Source organism: Carettochelys insculpta, chromosome 4, assembly GCF_033958435.1.
Source record: "Carettochelys insculpta isolate YL-2023 chromosome 4, ASM3395843v1, whole genome shotgun sequence".
Lineage (NCBI taxonomy): Eukaryota > Metazoa > Chordata > Testudines > Carettochelyidae > Carettochelys > Carettochelys insculpta.
In genome coordinates, this window is record NC_134140.1 from 22,766,379 (window position 1) to 22,784,372 (window position 17,994).

Here is a 17,994-nt window from a genome sequence, read left to right on the forward strand (position 1 = left end):
GTTGTAGGTAGCAGCTGGTGAAGACAAGATGGCGGCCTCAGGTTCCATGACCGGGTACGCAGTACCCAGCGTGAGGTGGGCCAGTTCGCCACCCGGTCACTTCCCTGTGAGGCCGCTTGCTGCTCCCTGGTAGCGCTGTGAACAGATGATTTTTTGAGAGCACTGAGGGAGAGCTCCTGCTAGGGAGTGGTGGCAGTGAGAAACCTTGCGCCTCAGGTGGTAAAGGCAGCGCTCTGGGCTGCTGACACAGCAGTGGTGTGGCAGTGCTGTCAGTGATTTTTAGCTCTGGTGGACGCTGCCTAGGCAGCCACACCAAGAGTGATTTCGCTCGGTGATTCAGCTGGGTGGACGCTGCTGTGCAGCCACACCAGAAGTGATTTCAGTCAGGTGGACGCTGCTGTGCAGCCACACCAGAAGTGATTTCAGTCAGGTGGACGCTGCAGTGCAGCCACACCAAGAGTGATTCAGCTCAGCTCTGTGCAGCCACACCTTTCTGCTGTCAGCCCCCTGCTGGAGTGAGTGAGTGAGAGAGAGAGCGAGCCCTGAGTGAGCTCTGAGCTCTACTTATATAGAGCAGGCTCATGAATCATTCATGACATGATTATCATATTTGTGCGGTTTTCAACAAGGTCCTCTGATTCAGGGAAGGTTCTGGAAACTCCAGGTGTCACCCAATCAGAGGCCTTTGATTCAAATACCTGTTTATGAGTTCAGGTTACCGGGGAAGCCAACTGACAAAAAGTGATGGTTGGTAATGCTGCCAAATGGCAGCCTGTGACACTTTAGAATTTCATGTGTCTGCATTGATTTTACACAGCCAAAGGCACGTTTCCCCTGGCCCACGGGGACGATTATGTCCAAAGGTGTTAAAATCCTGACAGAAAGAATGGACCAGGGATCAAAAATCCAGCACTATGAGAACTGCTCTTTCGAAAAAAGGACCCCCCAGGACATCTACACACTTTTTTCCGAAAGGAATCTTTCAGAAGAAGGTGCTTGTCATCAGCTGGGAGAGGAAGAGGGCTTCTAGGAAAAGTGTGGTGTTCTTCTGATTTAATATTGAAAGAACACATTATTGGTGAAGGCAGTCTGTGGGATTTTTTGAAAAAGCCTTAAAAAAGCCCAGGCTTTTTCAAAAAGTCCCACAGACTGCCTTCACCAAAAATGTGTTCTTTCGATATTGGTCCTTGCCCACGAAAGCTTATGCTACAAAATATGTTAGTCTATAAGGTACCACAGGACTTCTTGTTGTACACACAAATTGCATTTTGTTGACAGAAACTGCTGAGAAAAAAGCTGCGTGGATGCCGCAGAGGGCCCTTTTGTCTCTAGAGCGGATCAAAAATTTGATCCGCTTTTATGTGGAGACACAATCTGTTGACAGAAGATTTGTCAGAACATCTCTTCCAACAGTAAATCCTGTAGACAAATGTTTCTAGTGTAGATGTTGCCTCTGAGTGAGAAGAAATGGAAACATACATGTTGAGCAAAAGGAAGGATGAGACACAAACCTATGACACTCCATATGAACATGAGAGATTACTGTAGGTACTTGGCACATTTGCAAATGAAAATCATCCATAAATTGACGTACCCAAAATTAGTGGGTACTTCGGAAAATCTCAGCCTAATCCTTTCTGTGCCTCATTTCCTCTTTCGTGTTATTGATTATCCACTTCTTTTTAAGATGTTTTGATAGGTGAAATGTTGTATATAAATGCGAAGAATGGTAATTAGTATTCACTGTTATTACTCCTGTGATTGGTTTCACTGACTCTAGGGGGGCCATCTAAATGTTGCAGGATCTTGCTATATAATAGCTTCACCACTATGTTACCTAACAACATCATTGCTTGCCAAATTTTGTTTAATCAAGGCACTTTTTGAGATTTCTTTATGCCCAGGAAATCTTAATCAGTAACATTAAACAGTATGGTACATTTAGGACCAGATTTTCAAACTAGATGCACATACAATTGTGTATACCTCATTTATGACTTCTAAAACTGGGCATACAACTCTCCTTGTATTTCCAGGCATTTAAATTAGAAGTACCTTCCCTGAAGTCAGTGGCGTTACCTGGGAGTAAAACTGGTGTAGATAAGGGCTGGTCATCTCCTGGATTTCTGCAAACATATTGACTCTTCACTCATTGATCAGGAGCACTAATATATAGACATATGTACCTGTGTATACCTAACTCTGAAAAATTGGACCAAATGACGTAGATGTCTGTTTATCTATTATACCTGAAGTTGATGAAAGTTCACAAAAATGTCTTATAGATGAGTCTTGTGACCCATTAATGAACTTCCTTATGTTCCAGACATAAACCCTGGGGAAATGGCTTTTATGGTCTGCTACATGCCAGCTATACTACGAGGTAGTCCTACAGTATTTTAATTCACCACCAATGCACAAGTTTTGCTTTGCAATCTGTGGGTGTCATGTAAGACCATCTGTACACCAAATGTTAATGTATTAGTTACTAGGAAACTTTCCACATATATGGAGGTATTGCAAATATATCAGTAGTTTAAATTGTTTGCATCTGGATGAGTTAGGTTATGAACACTAAATAAGCCAAAAACAATGGGGTTTTGCTTAGGATTCAGCAGTATTCAAAGGAGAAAAAAATCTTGTTCTAAAGTCACTGTAAAGTATAGGTAATCAGTTATTTTTAGAGAATTTACAAAGGAAATTGCCCATGCATGGTGCCTTGTAATTCTCAGTCAGTAGTGTGTGGTAAATTGACAGCTGTTTATGTAGCTAGAGTTTATGGAAAATCTTTAGTTCTTATGCTTTTAGAAAAGATACACGTGGAGGCCATATTGTTTTTTAGAAGAGGTAAGTGTCTGGGTTCAGCCAGTTTTGTAAGAACTATTTTTTAAGTTTTAAATTTATTTCTGAATAGTGCCAGAAACATTTGTGTCTGTTGAGTACTGAAAGGAAGTCCAAAGAAACCTGATAATTATTGTTTATATATAAATATCAATCCTTGGTGAGAAACTGTAATGAGATGAGATATAGAGGGAACATATAAACAGAAATCTGAAGTTAAATATTGTGTTGCAGGTTGATCCATTAGCATGCTGGGGTTTTATTTGTTGTTTTTTAGTTTTGTTTTTTAAATTTGTAACCACATACCTGTTTTAAAATATTGTGGATCTCACCCTGAGACAGCTGTGTTAAACAGCAGAACCTACTTGTCCCATCTTTTTTCTTTTTCTTTTCAGAATATTTTTCCCCCAAAAAAGTTGCCATAGAGTTCTGCTTAAAAGTGTGTTGGTTTCACACTCCAGTAATTCTTACTGGGCTAAAGGGCCCTGTTTTTAAATAACAATGAATAAAGCATCCTAAAGAATTGGAAAGGCTTATATCCTAGCACACAGCAATACCAAAATCTCACAAAAAATGGAAGTATAAAGGTATGGTATTTGTACATGTAATTTCTAATCAGCAAAGCACTTTAAGCACGTGAGTAGCTCATTCAAGTCTATAGGACTAATCACAGTTAAAATTCAGCATGTCCTTAAATTCTTTGTCGCTTGAGGTCAAATAATTCTCAGAACTCAGTGGGGCAAAGGGAATTGCGTAAGCTCCCTGGATTGGAGTTAATTTCACCCGTAAGGAATATTAACTTACGTGACACCAGTATATGTATTTCTTTGGCTATGTCTAGACTAGCCAAAAACTTCGAAATGGCCATGCAAATGGCCACTTCAATGTTTACTAATGAAGCGCTGAAATACATATTCAGTGCCTCATTAGCATGTGGGTGGCCGTGGCACTTCTAAATTGACACAGCTCGTCCCAATGGGGCTCCTTTTCGAAAGGACCCTGCCTGCTTTGAAGTCCCCTTATTCCCATCTGCTCATAGGAATAAGGGGACTTCGAAGTAGGCAGGGTCCTTTCAAAAATGAGCCCTGTCGGGACGAGCTGCACAGCTGCGAGCCGCGTCAATTTCGAGGTGCCGCAGGCCACCCACATGCTAATGAGGTGCTGAATATGTATTTCAGTGCTTCATTAGTAAACTTCGAAATGGCCATGCAAATGGCCATTTCGAAGTTTGGGGCTAGTATAGACACGGCCTTTCTTTTTCATTTGTTTTTCTGCCTTTCTGTGATACTCACAAGTATTAGGGAGTGTGCTATTTTTATTAATAATGTCACTCTTTATGAATAGTTTCATTTAAAACTGCATAATGTCTCCTCTCTGAAGATGGCTTTGTTTTGATTTTTACTTACGCTACATGACCTCTCTGAAAGGCTATTAGTTTATTATTCTTCAAAACCAGAACAATTGCTCAGAATCATTCCTATAATTTTAACTGTACTGCATACACAAATAAGCACTTTTTGCTGACAGAAGGATTAAGTGTTAAATATGGTTAGGATCTGGAGAGGTGAAATTTTCAACTCTGTAGCATTTATAAGAAAGTACTGTTCATAAACACACCTAATACATTCAAGTCTAGACTGCCTCATGGCTAGTGTTTAGTTTAGGCAAACGTGCATGCACATGTTCTTTACCAATAGGTAGAATAAGGGGAACAGCTGGAGTTTGTATTAATTGTGATGAATTAAAACAAGGAGAAAATAAAACTAAATTATAAGGATGTCAGACCCTTTCGGTTATTTTACAGTCCCTGATATAGTATCAGGATAATCAGGATTCACAATATAACAAAACAAACAGTATAAAAAACCTTCTGGATGGAGATGTGGCTTTTTCAGATTCTTTTATAGCCTCCATTATCATTGTATTTGAGCATGTAACAGTTTTTGATGTATTCATCCTCACAGCAACCCTGGAAATGCTGTCATTATCCCCATTTTACAGATGGGCTATTGACCCATCAAGAGACTAAGCAATTTGCCCCAGGTCCTGAATCCAAGGCTAGTACTCTATCTGCTTGGCCAGTGAACATCTATGCTGTCTGTCCCTCAGCCTCAGAAGTGGGTGTTGAAGGCTCTTTTTTGTAGGCCCTATTTGGAAGGGATGAATTTCACCTACAGTCGATAGCTACGTCCACACTAGAGAGTTTAGAGAGTTTTGTTGACAAAACCCACTGAACGTCCACACTAAAAATGTGTTCTGTCTACAGTAAGTTGATGGAACGTGGCATTTTTGTCAACAGACTTCTGCCTCTGCCCCCATGAGGCAGAACACCTTTCTCAACAGACTTTGTTGACGAAAAAGCTGTGTGCACACTCCGTGGGGGTCTGGGGGGAGGCTCTGTCTACAGATGGGGCTTCAGGGTCACTGAGCAGCCCTATCTGCTGTGCTTGCGATTGGCCATTCTGTTGAGAGAGTGGCTGGGCAGTCCAGCCACTCTCTGTTGTCAGATTGGATTGCTCTTTTGATCTGCTTTCGTGTGTGGCCACAATCTGTTAACAGAAATTTTGTCAGAAGATGTCTTCCAACAGTAAGTTCTGTCGGCAGATCACTCTAGTGTAGACATAGCTAATGGTTATCAGTTAGCAATATTCAGTTTTATACATATTTAGAACTATGTAAACTCTTTAGTGAATCACCTACTGAGCATTAAGTTCTTTGACTTACAACTGTAACTTACATACAGGGTTTTTATTTAGGAATGTAGGGTGATTTGACCCACCAATCTTGGTAAAAACACATTCCACATATGAATTGATTCTGGATTTGAGTCATGTAGTCCTAGACAAGTGAGCTGGAATACTATATAAGAGTTAATCATTTAGGCTACGTCTACACGTGCAGCCAACATCGAAATAGTCTATTTCGATGAATAACGTCTACACGTCCTCCAGGGCCAGCAACGTCGATGTTCAACTTCGACGTTGCTCAGCCCAACATCGAAATAGGCGCAGCGAGGGAACGTCTACACGCCAAAGTAGCACACATCGAAATAAGGGAGCCAGGCACAGCTGCAGACAGGGTCACGGGGCGGACTCAACAGCAAGTCGCTCCCTTAAAGGGCCCCTCCCAGACACACTTTCATTAAACAGTGCAAGATACACAGAGCCAACAACTAGTTGCAGACCCTGTATATGCAGCACGGACCCCCAGCTGCAGCAGCAGCAGCCAGAAGCCCTGGGCTAAGGGCTGCTGCCCACGGTGACCACAGAGCCCCGCAAGGGCTGGAGAGAGAGTATCTCTCAACCCCCCAGCTGATGGCCGCCATGGAGGACCCCGCTATTTCGATGTTGCGGGACGCGGATCGTCTACACGTCCCTACTTCGATGTTGAACGTCGAAGTAGGGCGCTATTCCCATCCCCTCATGGGGTTAGCGACTTCGACGTCTCGCCGCCTAACGTCGATTTCAACTTCGAAATAGCGCCCGACGCGTGTAGACGTGACGGGCGCTATTTCAAAGTTAGTGCCGCTACTTCGAAGTAGCGTGCACGTGTAGACGCAGCTTTAGTGTTGTTGGCCTGGCCGGTCCATAGTTGGCCTCCGGGTTGGGACAGGGCCAGCAGAGTGTCTGGCACCCAGGCCAGGGCTGCAGCAGGGCCTGGGCTGCACCTGCAGCTCTGGGGCCATGCCAGCAGCCCATTCGGGGCAGAACTGGTGCCCATGGGGCCAGGGCCATGTCCAGCATGGGTCTGGAGCCAGCCTCTGCAGCCTGTGACTGGGCTGGTGTTGGCCCAGAAGGGGTCAAGATTTTGCAGGAGGTAAGGGGTCCCTGGGGCTGAGGGGTGGGGTGGGGGGCACTAAGTCTCCAGTGGTTGGTACGTGCCTCGGGGGCGGGGCACCATGGCTCCATTGAGTCTGCTATCCACTATTTTCCAGACAACTTTTCTGGCAACGCTATATGTAAATTAGTAAGCAATCCATTCAACATTGATGTTGATACGTTGCCAGAAGTATTGCAAGAACAAGCACTCAAAATAAAATATGATTCAAGGGCAAAAAATAATTTCGAAAACTCAAGTTTGGAGGAATTTTGGATAAAATATTTCCCAATGTACTTGAAAGTTGGAGAAGTGCTATGTATTATTCTTCCATTTTCATAAATATATCTTGGTGAAAAAAGCTTTTGGAGTTTAATCACATTAAAGACGAAACAAAGAAATCAACCGGATGTCGAAAACTATTTGCTTTGCGCGCTTTCATCTTTCACACCTAGCATTTCCTAACTTGTGAAGAAAATGCAGTGTCACCCTTCACATTAAATTCATTTTGTTTCTGATTTTAAATTACATTTTTATTAAATTTTTGGTCAAGAAAAACTATTTTTACTTATTTTTAATTTTAAATAGCATTTTAATATCAAGTTTTTCTGTTTATTTTTAAATTATGAGTGGAATTTTTTGTTAAAAGGGGAGTTGGATGATGGTAAAGAAGAGGTTAGGGGAACAAGGGTCTCTGACAAATCAAAAAGGGGATGTGATGCTGAAAAGTGTGGGAACCACCGCTGTAAAGTTATGAATTGATTTATCTTTGGAGTGAAGACTCGGTTGTGAAGATTGTCCTATGAACTTTGCAGTTGTACCAGTGTTTGTTGTGTCCCCTTGTATTTAGTTATTCTACATAAAATGTTGCATTTATTTTCACTCTCACACCCATCTAAATCTGTAGAAATTCTATTAATGCAAATTAATCTGGATTTTTACTGGTGTAATGGGGAGCAGATATTGGTTGTGATTTTTCTCTCTCACTCAGAAGCATAAAATAGTGGATTTTGGAGTTCATGGCTCAAATACTGAGTTTCTTAACCCAGCCCTTATTCAGGCAAACTCCTGGGGTAGCCTAGTCCACCTTATCCTCTTGAGAATTGAGTCCTATTGCTGCCTTGTTATATGGCAGTGTACTCAGATGACTGATCTTAATCATAATTGGCCAAGTGCAGAAAGGTGTGGTGGGCAATGGCCTGAGGACCTATAGATCTGCTTCCCTGTCAGTTGCCTTGGCTGGGGCTGAAATACGGTGAGGCAGAGCCCCAGCACATGCTAAGATACTGAGAGGAGCTACTCCTTTGATGTCTTCTGGGGCTAGGGTGACCTTGAGCAGGGAGCAGGATTGAATGGCCAGGTTGCTACTACACAGCTGCTGCTGAGAGTATAGCCCTGAGCTGGATTTAGCCAAGGGAGCTATGCCATGGACTCTATAGAACAGGGCCAGTGTCAGCAGTGGAAAAGAAAACACGAGATAATGTTGAACCTTCTGACACTTCTGTAAATAATTTTCAGTAGGAGGAACTGTTTATATACATATAAAATCTAACAGGGGTGGCCACACTGTGGCTCGGGAGCAGCATATGGCTCTTTTCCAATGGCGCAGCATATGGCTCTTTTGCTGTTACAACTTGTAGAGCCCCACATACCCACACCATTATGTATTGTTTTGGGACCTCTGACTTACAGCAAGGTTGTGGAGTGGGGGATTTTGCCCAGCAGGGAGGAGGGTTTCAGGCCTGCAGAGTACACCTATTGGGGCTCAGGACTTCAACAGGAGCAGAGATGAACTTCTGAAGATCGTTGTATGTGGCTCGGAGGGTAAGTAAGTTTGGACACCCCCAAAATATAACAATGGCAATAAAAATAGTGCTTCATTTACCTTTATTCTGGCATGATAATGAAAAGGTTCTCATGGGAAACTATTCATCTGGTTATCTGACAAATTAGGAGAGAACATAAATGGAATCAGGATGAGTTTGGCCTAATTATGGAGTGCAGTGAACAGGATTTTTGCTCCCACACAAACTGTCCAGAATATTATCATGCAGTTTCACACAATGGAGACAGCAATATTTATAGGACTCAATTCTCTATGTGCCATTCTGAAATAATCACTCTTGTAGCATTATATAGGACTTAGTTACACAATGTTTTAAAAGTTCAGATTGTAACTGTAAGAATAAAGTTTACATAATGCAATTCTTTCCTAAGATCTCCCCATTTCTAATTTTAGTAAGTTAGTAATTTGTTTAAACTTTGAGAGAATTATAGGTGAAGAGTTTCTTATTAATCCTTTAAATGTGATTGTGCAATATAACTGGGGAGGAAAAGGTGGAAATCAGAAGGTAAAAAAAATCTCTTATTGAGAGAGATTTGAATGGAGGCATTTGTTTATTTTTCTAAATAACTTCATCGCTAATTTATAAATCTCAGGTATGATAGATTCCCTAAATAATTAATACAGTTGGGCTGTTTCTAGACTAGCCTCCAACTTTGAAGGGGACGTGGTAATTAGGGTGTTGGGAGATTACTAATGATGTGCTACAGTACATATGCAGCACTTCATTAGGCTAAATTTCAATGGCAGCAACTCCGAAGTGTGAAACTTGGAAGTGCCAGCTTGCATGTAGCTGTGGGTCAGCCACGGGTACTTTGAAGTGCGCGCCCTACTTTGAAGTCTCTTTACTCAAAATTTGCATGACCCACGGCTACACGCAAGATGGCAATTTGAAGTTTCACACTTTGAAGGTGCTGCGTGGGAGATTTAGCCTAATGAAGTACTGCATGTGCACCATAGCACTTCATTAGTTATCTCCCAACTCCCTAATTACCATGCCCCTCTCAAACTTGGGGGCTAGTCTAGACACAGCCTTGGAAAAATTAGGAAAAGAAAACTTTGACATTGTGACGAGTGAAGTTTGAAGGATGCAGTTAACTGGTGCTGCTTTATCTTCAAATAATTTAGTTTCTGGTAAAGCATCTTTTATGTTGTTTTTAAGTTACGCCATATTACATTATAGTAAACCCTCGAAATGCGCCATTTCAAGTTGTGCTTAACTTGCATTAATGCGAGTTAAGTGCAACTGAAAATCCTGCTCCCCTAGCCCTGGCTCAGCCCCTCACCCTGTGCTGCTCCAGTTCAATCCCCCCTGCCCTGTGCAGCCCCTCCATCCTGTATAGCCCCAGTTCAACACCCCCCCCAACCCAGTTCAAACTCCTGCAGGGCCCGGCTCATGGCTCCGGCTCACCACTCATGGCCCGTCTCAACCCCTGTGTGCAGCTCTGGCTCACCTGCCCTTGGCCTGGCTCCAGCTCACCCCCCCCCCCCAACCCCTGGCGCACAGCTCCGGTCCATCCCCCCGCAGGGCCACATGGCCCCAGCTCAACTTCACTGCCCTCTCCCACTTGCAGCCCTAACCTCCCTGGTCCCTCCCACAGCCCCAATCCACCACCAGGCTTAACCCTTCCCAACTGCCCCCCACAACCCCAGGACTTACCTTTCAAATGGAGCTCCAGGTGCTCCTGTTGCTACCCCAGCTGCAGAACATGTTCCGCTAGAGGGGAAAAATGCTGCCCCCAACTTACACGAAATTTGACTTATGCGAGGGTGCAAGGGAACTCAACCCTTGTATAACTTGAGGGACTACTGTATATTAGTATGCTCATTTCTAAGCTTTGTACAAAGTGCAACTTGGTGGATTACCTAGTGATACGAACTTAAATAGGAGTTCAGATGTTCATAGGCATTTTACAAATAGGGAAGAAGTAGTTGAGGATTTGAAAGTGGAAGACAGCTTGGGGGAAAGTGATCATAAAATGACAGTTCGATTCTAAGGAATGATAGGAGAGCAGCAAAATAAAGACAGTGGATTTCAAGAAGACAGATTTCAGCAAACTCAGGGGCTGTTCTTTCGAAAGATCCCATGGGCTGTGTCTACACGTGCCCCAAACTTCGAAATGGCCATGCAAATGGCCATTTCGAAGTTTACTAATGAAGCGCTGAAATGCATATTCAGCGCTTCATTAGCATGCGGGCGACAGCCGCGCTTTGAAATTGATGCTCCTTGCCGCCGCGCGGCGCGTCCAGACAGGGCTCCTTTTCGAAAGGACGCCGCCTACTTCGAAGTCCCCTTATTCCCATGAACTCATGGGAATAAGGGGACTTCGAAGTAGGCAGCATCCTTTCGAAAAGGAGTCCCGTCTGGACGCGCCGCGCGGCGGCAAGGAGCGTCAATTTCGAAGCGCGGCTGTCGCCCGCATGCTAATGAAGCGCTGAATATGCATTTCAGCGCTTCATTAGTAAACTTCGAAATGGCCATTTGCATGGCCATTTCGAAGTTTGGGGCATGTGTAGACATAGCCATGGAGTGTTTACACCCAAAAAGTGCTATTTTGAAAGTGAATAAAAAGAATGTGATTCTCCTTTCAAAATCACGCTTCCTTTCCTGTTTTAGGAAGAGCACCCCCTTTTGAAAACTTCTTTCAAAAGAAAATGTGTGTAGATGCTCCACAGGCCCCCCCTTTTTTTTTTTTTTTGAAAGAGCAGTCCTCATGAGGCCTTATTGTTCGATCCTTGGCCTGTCCTTTAGAAAGAGCAGGGGCTGTGTGGACGCTCCCTTTCAAAAGAGCAGATTGCTCTTTTGATCTGCTTTTTTATGTGTAGCTGCACTCTTTCAAAAGAAGCTCTTCTGGAAGAGATCTTCCGGAAGAGCTGCTTTTGAAAGATCTCTGTAGTGTAGACGTAGCCTGGGAGTCTGTATATAAGATTGCACAGGAACAAGTCTAAGGGGAAAGACAACTGGCAGTTTTCCAAAGAGACGTTATTAAGGGCATAAAAGCAAACTATTGCACTGAGTTGGAAAGATAGGAAGTATGTCAAGAGACCACCCTGGCTTCACTAGGAAATCTTCAGTGATCCAAAAATCTAGAGTGTCCTGCAACAAAGCAGAAACAAGGTCAAATTATAAACAGTGAATGTAAACAAATAACAAGGTATGTAGACTTCGTTGTTTTGGCTTTCACCAAGAAGATTTGTGATGACTGGACACCTAATGTAGTGATTGCCAGCGAAAATGGGGTGCACTCAGAATCTAAAATAGGGAAAGAACAAGTTCAAAATTACTTAGACAGCTTAGATGTCTTCAAGTCACCAGGACCTTATGGAATGCAACCTAGAATACTCAAGGAGCTGACTGAGGAGATCTCTGAACCATTAGCTATTAACTTCATAAAGTCATGGAAGAAGAATAGGAGGGTGCAAATAGTAGAGAGTAGTAAAACGATAAATAATAGTTGCCATGGATTTGTCAAGAAGAAATCATGTCAGAGCAACCTACTAATTTTCTTTGACTGGATAACAAAGCTTGTTAATGGGGCAGTGGGGAGGGGGCATGAAAACAATATATGTCAGTGTATCTAGTCTTTAATAAGGCTTTTGGTTCAGATTTGCATGACTTTCTCATTAACAAAGGCAGGAAATATGACCTAGATGGAGCTAGTGTAAGATGAATGCATAACTGGTTAGAAAAGCATTTCCAGAGACTAGTTATCTGTGGTTCACAGTCATCCTAAAACGTGGTGTTCTCCATGGATCATTTCTGGGTTTGGTTCTGTTCAAGATGTTTATCATTGATTTAGATACTAGCATAGAGAGAACACTTATAACATTTGTGGATGATATGAAGATGGGTTCTGGGCTGTAAGTGCTTTGGAGGATAGTATTATAATTCAAAATGATCTGGACAAACTGTAGAAATAGTCTGAGGTAACTAAGATGAAATTCTGGAAGGAAAAATGTATATACTCCACTTAGGAAGAAACAATAAGCTACACACATACAAAATGGGAAGTGACTGCCTAGGAAATAGTACTGTAGAAACTAGGGATGTCAAGCAATTAAAAAAATAATCGTGATTAATCGTACCGTTAAAAAATTGATCTTATGATTAATTACAGGGCTGCAGGGGTTCCCTGGACCCAGCTAGGGTTTCTGCGGTTTTCCCCACCCGGGGTCCTGCTCCCCAGCTGGCTCCCAGCCGTGGGACTTCCCGTCCAGCTGTGGTCCCTCAGCTGTGGGGTTGCTGGGATTTTCCCAGCTGGGGGCAACCCCACATGCAGGAGCTGGCTGGGGCATGGAGCCCCGCCAGCAGCTCCAACCCAAGGCATCTGGCCGGGGCTGGGGAAACCTCAGCTCCAGGGTTGCCAGGAGTTCTGCTAGCACCACCAGCTCCAGGGACCCAGCTGGGGTTGGGGGAACCCCACCAGCCCTTGTACAGGGAGCTGGCTGGGGTGCTCCACATTTTGGGATGTGGCTGGGCCTGGGGGAACCTACTACTTCTGACTGCTCGTATGAGCAATTAGGCACAAACTCCCCCTAGATTAGTAGGATCAGACCATGTACTAGAAGATCATTCCCATGAGTTTAGAATAGGGGCAGGGGTTCCAAGCAGGCCTGGATTATGACATTCTGAGACCCCATAAGATAAAAAATGAATGCATTATTTTTACATAAATGACATTGACTATAAAAATACAAAAGCTTTATGTTTGTATGGGAAAACAAGAGAAGACGTTTTTAACACCATGAATAAGGAAAACTTTCCTTTTTTCATATGAGTAAATTATAAAAGGTTTTGTTTTGTTTTGTTTTTTTCAAGGAAAATGTTGGTCCAGACTATATATGAAATATATTTACAAATGTTTATTCTAATTTAATTTTTCTTGTGAAACAGTGAGTTGTTGGGATTGTTCTTTTACCATAGTATAACAGTTCAGTGAAGATTCATGACACAGACAGAGGGACGCCAACACAGTAATTTATTGTTCTCAATATCCACTTGACTCAAGTCCATAAGATCTCCTGCAAACTAAATTACGTGAATCATGGATAACGCATAAAGCAGAAAGTGGTGTGCACACTAAAATAGACAATTGTACATATATGTATCAACCAAAAGAGGAAAGAACACACTAACACTTGAGGGAAAATGAAGAAAAAGAGGAGCAAAGGCCCGAGATGACTGGGAATGCTGGGCCATAAACAAAAGATGGTGGCCTTCTAGTTATTACCAGCCAAGGGGGATGCTATGACATGACATCACTCCTAGGATGAGTCCCACACGAGCATGAGTTTGGCAGGATTCCCTCATGATGCTGATGTCCCCAGTCTCACATACCTCCTGATTTTTTTTTTGGCAGTGAGATTTATTTACTTATTTATTTAAATAAGTTGTGAAGGCATGGTGCGAATTTTACCCATAGCAGATGGCCAACAAAATGCTATCTGAGGAGAGCGATAGCAGACTTACTCATAGATATTCTAATATAACCAATTCAGTTACAATTGTTTTCCCTTGGCCTTCTGCCTGTCAATAATGAACAGTTAGCCCAAAGTATCGGTAGTTGTGTAACGAGACTATATTTTTGTCATATTTAAACAAAAATGGCTATGTTTAGAGAGAGGCTTCTTATTTCCATATCTACTCTATTTATCAACTGACTTGGATATAATTTGAAATTGAATCGGCCTTTTTCTTTTGTAAAGGCCCCTAAAATTGCAAGGCCCTAAGGTATAGTTGGCTTATTTTGCTTTTGTTAATTTAGCTGAGGAAGGGGCGCTCTCTTTTTCTTTATAGGATTCTGTTAATATCCATTTGGGAGACAGGATTTCTTGGACAATTAGTACTTGGTAAGTAGAAAGAGCAATCTGAGCATCCAGAACCACATCCAATATTAATTTATGAAAGCAAATCTTGTGCCTTGCTAATATTGCATTAGAAAGTCTGAATGGTGCCTGAAAAGTGTCCATCCTTAGCTCTGTTTTGCACTTACTCATATTGTATTCTAATAGGAGAGTGATGCTTTTCCAAATTTATTATGGAAATAAATCTACTTTTATTTTCAATAGAGTAGCCAAGAAAGCTTTAGACCTCGGGGATGGAGGTGGAGGGTGCTCCATGTGTGCAGCTCTAACGAGCCACTTCACAACACCGTGATGGCCAGTTCACCACATGTGGTGAATGGACATCACAGCTCTGGCGTATTCTGTTAAGAGCTTAATTATGTTGAGGGTGCCTGAGCTTCCATAGGGAAAAATTACCTCTTTGTGAGAAATTCACAACAGTAGTTGTTGTTGGATTAAATGAAGCTGGCACTTGTCATTGTGGTTGTAGAAAAATGTTAGATTCTTTGCTGTATAGGCTTAATTGAATGTAGTCTTTTGTAATAGTACATAAATAAATAATAAATTGTGAGCAGGCAATGGATTTATGTGTTCTACATACCTGCTGAAAAAATTTTCAGAATGCAGCTCCAGAAATCAATCTATGGGCTAATGGGGGTGCATGGAGCCAGCATGTTAATCCATAGGGAGGGGTGCATGTGTCTGTCTCTGTGTATGTGTGTCATTGCTCTCAGACCATCTAATCTATTCAGTTAAAGGGAGATGCATTCAGGGCATGATCTGGCCGTTTCAGGGGTAAGGAAAATAATGGCTGTATCCTTCAGGGAGCTGAGTGCTCTGACCCTCTTAACAAATCATGGATGCATACTCCGTTAACTTCTTAAGAATGTGAGCAGACTAGCTATGTACTGTAAGTTCTTTGCTGGATTGAACCCAAACAGAAAAATGAGGAGACTTCTGAGCAGTGTGCCAATGACCTCTGCCAGCTCTTGAGGAGGTCATGTTGTGTATTCGCAACCAGAAATCACATGGTTTCTTTTATGTTCAATTATATTCACATTTTTCCCACCAGACTCTTACTGTTAGAGGCAAATAAGTATGATCCCTCCAAAGTGGCTGCCAGTTCTCTCCTATGGCACAAGTTTACCTAGGGAGTATTCACAAAAAACAGTTTAGAGAGACAAGGTGCATGAGATAGTATCTTTTATTGGACCGACTTCTTTTGGTGAGAGGGACAAGCTTTCAAGCAACATAGAGCTCTTCTACACTTCTCGGGCTCCTAAGATCATAGGATACTAGACCTGAAAGGGACCTCAATAGCATCAGTCCCCTTCCCTGACAACAGGACCAAGCACCACCTGTATCATCCCTGTTAGATATTTATCCAACGTGTTTTTAAATATCTCCAGTGATGGAGATTCTAGAATCTTCCTGGGCAATTTGTGCCAGTACTTAACCATCCCAACAGGAAATTGTTCCTAAATTCCAGCCTAAAGATCCCTTACTGCAACTTAAGCTCACTGCTGCTTGTCCTACGAGGAAAGGATATAGAAGAGAATTGTCCTGCTTTGTTCTGCACTGGTCAGGCCTTGCCTGGAGTACTGTGTTCATTTCTGGGTACCATACTTCAAAGAAGATGTGGATGAAATGAATTGCAGGGAGTGCAGAGGAGGGCAACCTTGATCACCTTGCGTGATTGGTTCTTCAGCCCTCGTGTGGATTGTGCTGATCACAACACATCTTCCATTCTTCTCTTATCTTGGCTTTCCTTCACCATATGCCGCACATCTTTTCACAGCGAAATCTTGCTATCTCTTTAGAGTGTGGGCAAGTGGTCAATCCAGTTCCTGTGCATATCACTCAGTGACAGATACAGTCTTTTGATTGTCAGTGAATCGCTCGATACACGAGGCCTATCATATTTTACCAAATGTGATTTCAGCAACCTCCTGCTCTCAGCTCTGCTGCCTGATCAGTTCACTGGGGCCTCAGTCATGCATTGAAATCCACAGAATTTTTCTTTCCTTCACCATCTCTGTGATGGACAGTTGTTGCTCCTCTGTCTATGTGAGGACCAACATTTCCTGGCAGTACAGCATTGCCAGCAGTACTGCTGAGTTAAAGAAATGGCATATATTGCCTTGTTGATTTTTTTCCCCACCCTTTTTGTTGGAAATCCTTCATAGAAATGAATGTGTGCCAATCGTCTTTCTCTTTTCTGCACCTTCATAATCATGGTGTACGTTAGTTTGTTGGCCTAAACAGAAGTATTGCTCAACTTCTGTTGTCATCCCTTGACTGTTATTTGGGCCTTTGGCATAGCATCGGACTGCATAAATTTCATTGAGCAGCAGTTAATTTTCAGTCTGGCTTGGCTGCTTTTTGTGTGACATTCTCGCAGCATTTTCTGTAGTTTGATTAGCGGTGTTCACCAATTAACTCAGTATCATCCACAAATCTGAAGTGCCTTAATGCAGTGTGTTGCAGCTGATTGGACCCTTGCAGGTCATCCATCTCAGTGCTGTTTTGAAGGAAACGGTGACGAGTTTTCATGAGACTGTACCTTCTTTTTTCACACCTTTTTTTAAAGGAGATGCAAAGGTAGTGTAAAACAGAATTATATCTATAGTGCAGCCAGCATTTCCTTCCTTAGCAGTTCAGTGTAGTTTGTGTCAGTGCCCTGCTCTGCAAAAGCTTTCAACACTGTGTTGTTCTTCACATTGTTGAATGCTTTTTCGTAGTCAACGAAGACAACGCATAAAGGGAATCTGAAATCCCTGGAGCATTCCAGTAACTGGTAAAAGTGAAAATATAGTTCATTGTGCTGAAATTGCTTTAAAATTCTGCCTACTTTCTTGGATGCTGCTCGTTCAGATTCTGTGAGAATCAGTTTATTGTTTTAGGGAATAGCTTGTAGACATGTGAGAGCAGTCATATTGGATGATAGTTCTTTAGATCATCCTTCTTTTACAGAGTAAAATGGTGTTGGATACCTTCCAACAGGTGGCATCTTCTGCATTTCTCAGTAATGGGTATATCTCTGAGCAAGGGTTTCCCAGAGGTCTTGGCCTCTAGCACTTACCATTTTGGTTGTCAGTCTGTCTTTTCCTGGGCTTTTCTTTTCAAGATTTGATAAACTGTATGGCGAATTTCTCTGACAAGAGCTGGGAGTATGTTTGTTGATCTGCTGAAATGTTGGCACTTGGATATTTATTTGAGATGCAAACGGTTACATTCTTCTTTCTTGCTGGGTAAAATAACCCTTATTTTAAATGCAAGCCCTACAGAACTTCAGTCAGAGGTAGATTTTATAGGACGAAAATTCAGTTTGTTTTACTAAAACTGCTAAAGTAGAGCAAGTTGGTGCCACGTGTCTGAGATGAGGTGAAGAGCTGACATCTTGGCAAATTTATATTATATTATATTGTATTATATTATTCTGACAGTATGGTGAATTTTTTAAAGTATAGCGTTATTATGCCATTGATATTAATTCTGTGTTGTTCAAAATAATAATTTTATTTTATTTAGGAAGTACTTACCTAAAGGTATAACCCAGAAGGATGGCAGGACTCCTGGATGAAGCCCATGACTGACACTCAGGAGACTGGATTCTCTTCCTAACTCTGCTGCTACCTCACTGTATAACC

At 42.3% G+C, this 17,994-nt stretch overlaps 1 protein-coding gene across 3 annotated transcripts in view; it reads left to right on the forward strand.

Annotated features, from left to right (window-relative positions):
- The window catches only part of AFAP1 (actin filament associated protein 1), a 196,308-nt gene that overhangs the window by 23,069 nt on the left and 155,245 nt on the right, over positions 1 to 17,994 (forward strand). The gene's annotated exons all lie outside the window — the stretch shown is intronic.